General features: G+C 40.3%; 1 pseudogene; it reads right to left on the reverse strand.

Annotated features, from left to right (window-relative positions):
• Nucleotides 1-900: 900 nt before the first annotated feature.
• Nucleotides 901-1,186, reverse strand: LOC143381063 (heat shock factor-binding protein 1 pseudogene; annotated as a pseudogene).
• Between the last annotated feature and the right edge of the window lie 5,835 nt (nucleotides 1,187-7,021).

Below are 7,021 nucleotides of genomic sequence, written 5' to 3' on the forward strand. Positions count from 1 at the left end.
GAGTGATTGAATAACAATAAAGGGTTTCAAGAACAACAAAGGATTTCTTACCATAAGAAAGAGTATTTGATCATTTCGATAAAGGACATCTGCTTTTGCTGGGACAATGAAGAAAAGTAGATTGCTTGGGAGAGAAGTTGGGCAAGCCATAGGTGGGGCTCGTGCCCCTTCTTGGAGCATTTGAATAAGCAAGTAGGAAAGTAGTCTTGGTAGAGCAAACTGCATACAATAATATTTGCAGTGGAAAAGTGCAAGGTGTATTTGGAAGTGAGTAAATAAGCCATTTCAATGAGAACTGGGAAAATCAATAGGACAAAGAGACTGATAAGATATGGAGTGGAAGAGACTGGGAGAAGCCCCTGTGACTCATAGCCAGGAGGAAGTGGATCATTAACAGCTTGTGAACTATTCAATATTGGACACATGGAACTTGGGGTGGCAATGAAATACCCAGCGAGTATTGGAAATTCAGATCAGGGGCCATAGGGGGAAACTCTGGGCCAGAAAAAAATTAGTGCCTCAGAGGTGAGATGAAGCTAGAGCAGCTGAGCAAGGACTGGCCCTTGGGGAATACCTGCAAGGTCTAGTGAGGGAGATAAGGAAGATACAGGATGAAACAAATGCCGCATGTCTTCTGTAAGTATGATAATCTCAGAGGGAAGGGCAGGCCGTGCACCAGCAAAAGAGCACACAGTCTTTTTCTTTCTTCTTCTTCATTTTTTTTTCCTTCACAGGAACCACCAAAATTTTTGTGTTTAATAACAAAGAGCACAACTGACCAAGTTCCCAACATGGAGGTCAGGAGAGAGAGATCACTCTAAAAACTAATTGCATAGTATGTGGTAAGAATGCACTATAACATAAAAACTTGTTTACACATAGTGATTAGTTGCAAAAATGTCATTCTGTCTTCTCTTGGCTTTGAAAAAGGCGTTCCAGTGTAATTAGCAACCTACAACTCTTTTGTGTAGCAGGTATCATGTTTTCACCTTCCAGTTCTTCTACCCCAGCCCAGTGTCAGGAGGTCTGTGATATTTTTCCACAGATCATCAAGTTGACTACTCATACCTTCAATTCTTCCAAATATGTGCTTGTACCTGGCCTGAAATTTATCTTGCATCTGCTGCAGGAGTGTCTGCACCACCATGGTGAAGTCATGCACCATCTTGAGATCAGTCTCGGCCATGTCCTCAGTTCCCAGTTTGGCTGCAATGTCTCAGGCCATCACCCACACTTCCATTTGTCCACCAACAAAGGCTTTTTCAAGAAAGAATGAGTGATAAGTGTTACAGGGCTGGGCCTTCCAGGAAACTGAAGCAATATGAAGACCTCCCCCTTTAAGCCCCAATTCTTTTGGTCAATCAGAAAGATTTCAGACAGGTCGCTCAGATTAACAGTTTATTAGAAGGTATGGGAAAGGGGTAAAGGGAACACTGTCAAAGGAGAGAGTGGGTACACTCGAAGAGGAGAGAGACAATGTGCCTCTCCTGTTGAGAGCCACAGTTGAGTCGGAATGAAGCCTGGCATTTTGCTAGAGGGAATGGTTGAAAGGTGACCTTGCTCCGGGAATAGGGCGGCTCCAGGATTAGGGCGGATCCTGCTGGGAATAGGGTGGCTCTGGGATTAGGGTGGATCCTGCTGCCTCAGGCGCCTGCTACTTTGGAGTTCCCCTTGAGTTCTTGCAGGGTTCCGGGAGAATTGGAGCACAGAGCCCGGTGGAGGGAGTGTGTTCCCTGGAAGTGTGTGTAGAGTGCCGGTGAGAGTTTGGGAATAAAGAGTTGCTGTTTGAACCTACGAGGCTTTGTGACGGCTCGGTTATTTTGTGCCCAGCCAGACTGTGGCACTCTCCTATACCTCAGTTTTATTTGGGATCCCCTTGACTTGACTGACAGCAGGATAACATCAGACTTTCAAGTCCCCACTGCTAAGACAATTTTAGATCACTTTGGCCCATGCTAACTTGTTCTAATTGGATTCTTAAACATAAATTCTTACAAATTTTATGGTTAGGAGGAATTATCCTTGTCTCCCTGAGTTCTGGGATCTGGTCTGTTAAAAAGGCCACAAAAGTTTCCTCCTTCAAGCTAACTTGGGTTCCTCTTATCAACATTATTTGGGGCCTCCATTTCTTCTGCAGGTAACAGGTAGTTTGCAGAGAAATGTGGCATTATCTTGTCCTCTTAAGCCAGGTAGGGCTGCAGGTAAATTGCTTCTTGGAAAAGAAAGCATGTGGGGGTCAGCACTGTGGGCTCATTATATAGAATTATTCCCTTCAACTCATGTTCCTACCTCTTAAATCTGATCTTTTTGAACCCAGGGGTGCTTAACAACTGAGCCACATCCACGGCCTTTTTTTTTTTTTTTTTTTTGAGACAACTCCTTAAGTTGCTTAAGACCTTACTGTGTTGCTGAAGCTGGCTTTGAACTTGCTATCCTGTTGCTCAGCCTCCTGAGCTGAATTATAGGGGAGGACGACTGTGCTTGGAAAGATCAGACCATCTTTGTAAGTCATTTGAAGGGAGGGATGGTGCCCTCTGAACCATTCATCTGTTCACAGCAGAAACACAAGTGAAGACCAATTAAACTTGTTTGAAAAAGGGACACGGCCAGCTTTGGTTGGGGTTGATTTACCCTTTCTGACTCTCTCTGTTGATCTCCTCAATGAATTAATTAGCAAGTTTCTACTTCACCTTTATTCATTCAGAAAATGCAAATTGAACAAAGTATTTGATCAGGATAAAGCCAAAGCAAATGAATAAGACATCCAGGTAAATAACACTGGCCAAAACCCCATTACTGTCTATACTCTAAGTACTTCTTGTGTTATCCAAATTACACATACAAGATACCATTGTGTCTGCTTCCTTCCACTGAGACACAAGTTTACATGCTCATCTTAATTAGTCCTCATGGTTCTAGATAAGACTATGTAACATCACTAAGTTAATAAATCACAATTCATTCAAGCATCTTGAAGAACCAAGAGCTTCTAGCAATATAAATAATAACTATTAGTTATATTTTATTCTAATAGAATGTGAAGTGTGGAGAAGCATAACGTGAAAAAATGCTAGCTTGTTTTTGTTTCTGCAAAGTTTATAAACAGAAAACTGAATCCCAGTGGTTTTAGGGTGTTTTCCATCCAATTTGAAGTTTTATTTATTTATTTATTTATTATTACTATTATTTTAGGACTGGGAATTGAACCCAGGAGTGCTTTACCACTGAGACAAATCCCCAGCCCCCTTTAAAAAAAAAATTCTAATTTTGAGACAGGTTATTGCTAAATTGCTTAAGGCCTCGCTAAATTGCTGAGGACAGCTTTGAATTTGCAGTCCTCCTGCCTCAGCCTCCTGAGCTGCTGGGATTACAGGTGTGCACCACCACGCCCGGCTCAATGTGAGTTTTTTAGTTGTTGTTTGCATTTATCACGTTTGGTTCTAAACTATCTGGCTCAATGAGAACCAAAATGGTGCCCATTACATTTGCCATTGTGTTCCCAGCACCTAGCATGGTGCCTGATGTATATTTAGGATTCAATTATTGGATGAATGAATGAAAGGATTCAAAGTTTTCAAGGTGTGGAAGTCCCTAAGATAAACAAGTTAAAAACTTAGCAAGACCAGATAGTGACATCTGCCATTGGCTTTCCTCTTTGAATTTCAGTTTGACACAAAAATTAGCCAGGTGTGATAAACATTCAAAGAAGTAGCACTTTCTTTGGAAAAAAAAATATATTCCCTGGTTCCATGAAATGAACACTGAATGCACTTGAAATGGACCCCAAATTTGCAGTTCCTACTGAATTCACTTGAATGTTTTTTCATCTACTCATTCAAATCCACATATTTATTGTGTTTCCTACATGATATTGGACCATTCTTTTTAATTTAATAGTAAAATCTGTATGTACTTCTTTTATTAGATTCATAAAATAATTATTTCTGACTTGCCCAGGATTTCTTGTGACATTATCCTGTATCTGTTTTCCAACACACTGTTGTGTTGGTAACCATTCATATTTGACAACACCATCCTGGTGCCTGCTTTTAACACAGGACAGCCAGGGTAGCAGAGCTTTGGTCTTCTCATTAGCCTTTCTGCAATAATCCTTATTTTCCACATTAGGTCCACAATACAGTCATTGTTTGTATAAATCACACACTTTCAAATCATCTTAGCATGAATATTGCCAAGGAGCATGGCTCATCTCAATCCTAAATTACTTCAACAGTTGTGTCAATAGCTATCAGACATATTCTCCACTTTTTGTAGCTATTTTATGACTAAATGAAAGAAATATAGATTTTGTGATATCATTGAGCAATTCCTTAACTTCTCTGAGTCTATCAACTCATCTGTAAAATTAAGGGATTGAATTAGATTATCAGTTAAACTCCTAGACAATGATACAAGGTTAAGTCTCCAATGAGCTTGGATTGACCTTCAAAGCATTTAAAAAATTCTAATTCACTGATAAACTTTTTAAATTGGGAGAGTTTCTATGAAAGTCTGGATTCCTGGCTTCTTTTGAAAAATCAAAATCGGAGTTCCCTGGAAAAATCTAGTCTCAGGGACTCCCTGTCTCGTTGACCATTCTTTTATTCACAAATGTCAAGGGAGGAAGGCACAACTTACCCACCTCACTTCTGATAGTACCTGAGGATGGTCATACCCCATGCTCTGTCGTGGCAAAGTTCTGCAGGAGACATAGAACCAGGTCCAGGAAGGGAAGCCCTTTTATTAGTCTAGAAAACGCTGTAAGGAAACAGGAAAACAAGAGACCCCACTTGTACCCTACCTTTGCTTACCACTCATGCTGTGGTCTTCCATTGTTCAATATTAGAGTTTAAGGTGACTATTCATTGAGATTTGTTTTTTAGAAATAGTTGGTTGGGGGGGTGGGAAGACAACAAAGTGGTTTGCCTGGTCATCTCATTCCTCTTGTTTTTTTTTTTTTTTAAATTTACATTTCCAGAGCGATACTTCTTCTTTGGTGACTCCAGGATAAGGGGTGTGTGTGTGTGTGTGTGTGTGTGTGTGTGTGTGTGTGTTGTAGTGAAAGGAGGAGTTGCTTTTAGTTGTTAAAGAAAGAAAGAAAGAGAGAGAGGGAAGGGGGAGAGAGAGAGAGAGAGAGAAAGAAAGAAAGAAAGAAAGAAAGAAAGAAAGAAAGAAAGAAAGAAAATTGTAGTCTATTGTAGACTAAGCTGACTGAGAGAACACCTGTTCTTCACCTAATGGCAGTCCTCATCTGGCCCCTCTAGGCATCTGAGTTTCCACTAGGTATTTCCAAATCCCCTTTCACCTTCGTAAATCTATTTCCAAGATAATTCCCAAGATCAAGTTTCAAGACTGTCAAACCTATGTCAGCAGTATATTCTGCCCCCAACCTTCTCCTGGTGGAAGATCCACCAGGCTAAATACCCGGATCCCCACTTAGATCCCAGAAAATTTCCCAGCACCTATAAGGCAGTCAGTAAATGTGGAATGAAATGTTCGGGGCTAGCAATTATCTCTGAAAGGGGTCCACAGTGATTAATAAAGCAAATTAGTATTTAAGAGGGCACAGACCTTTCCCTTAATTATAATATCGTTATGCTTTATGTTACCCAATAGAGAGGGAGAGTCAGTTTAAATTGTTTTGTCTTAAATATTTTGACCGAACCCAATAGAATAAAGAACTTGCTTCTTTAACGCTAGGTTTTAAAACGCATTTAACGGATATCCAAGATTTTAAAGGGAGCCAGGGTCGGAAAGATGAGACAACAGCATCCTCTTGTGTTCACCACTGGAACTTCCGACACCTTTATCTGCTGATGGCCTGTGACCAGTCAATAACTAACTAACTGCTTGGGGCACTAGGTTTGATGCAACACAGCAGAACGCACAGGGGTCCTGTCATGTCCATAGAGAAACTGTGAAATAAATCTGACCCAAGGTTCCTATGTGTATATATATATATAAATATACCACAGTGAATCTCACCATCATGTGCAGTCACAAGACAATAATTTAAACAAAATTATAAATAAATAGCAGAAAGATCAGTAGAGTAGAGGGAAGGAAATGGGGTGGGAGGAAGGGAAGGGGGAAAAGTACTGGGGACTGAATTAGAACAAATTATATTCTATGCTTTTATAATGATATCAAAATGAATTCTATTGTCATGTATAACTAAAAAGAACCAATAATAATAATAATAATAAAAGGGCTGGGCATGTGACTCAGTGGTAGAGCATTTACTTAGCATATGCAAGGCCCTAGGTTCAAACCCCAGTACTGTCAAAACATGAAAAATAAAATACAATAAAATTAGCTATCAAGCCATGAAAGGACACCCAAGAAACTTAAATGCTTTTTTTCTTTTCTCTAGCAGTACTGGCATTGAATCCAGGGGGCACTTAACCACTGACGCACATCCCCAGCCCTTTTTTAATATTTTATTTAGAGACACCATCTCACTAAGTTGCTTGCAGCCTTGCTAAGTTGCTGAGGCTGGCTTTGAACTTGCGATCTCCTGCCTCAACCTTCCCTAGCCACTGAGATTACAGGTGTACACCACTATATCGTCACTTACTTTTTATAAAAAACAGGGTGCTAGGGTGAGCAGCCTTATATGCACTTTACTAAGCAAAACTAGTCAATGATAAAGGGCCACCTACTGTTTAAATCCAACTGTGTTGGTGTTCTGGAAACAGCAAAGCTGTGGAGATTGTAAATTATCAGATCAGTGATTACCAGGGCTTCAGGCAGGTGTGGGCAGTGGGGAGAGATGAATAGGTGCAACATAGGGCAATTTTAGGAAAAAAAAAAAACTGTTATGTATGATACTGTAATGGTGGACACATGATATTTTTTATTTATTTCAACCCACAGAATGTACACCACAGAGCATGAACCCTAATACCAACTTCAGACTTTGGGTGATAAGGACATGCTGATTTTGGTTTAACTGTAACAAATGTGCCTCTCTAGTGCAGGATGTTGATTGTGGGAGAGGATGTTGGAGGGGAGAGCATAT

The sequence above is a fragment of the Callospermophilus lateralis genome, chromosome 15 (assembly GCF_048772815.1).
Source record: "Callospermophilus lateralis isolate mCalLat2 chromosome 15, mCalLat2.hap1, whole genome shotgun sequence".
Classification (NCBI taxonomy): Eukaryota; Metazoa; Chordata; class Mammalia; order Rodentia; family Sciuridae; genus Callospermophilus; species Callospermophilus lateralis.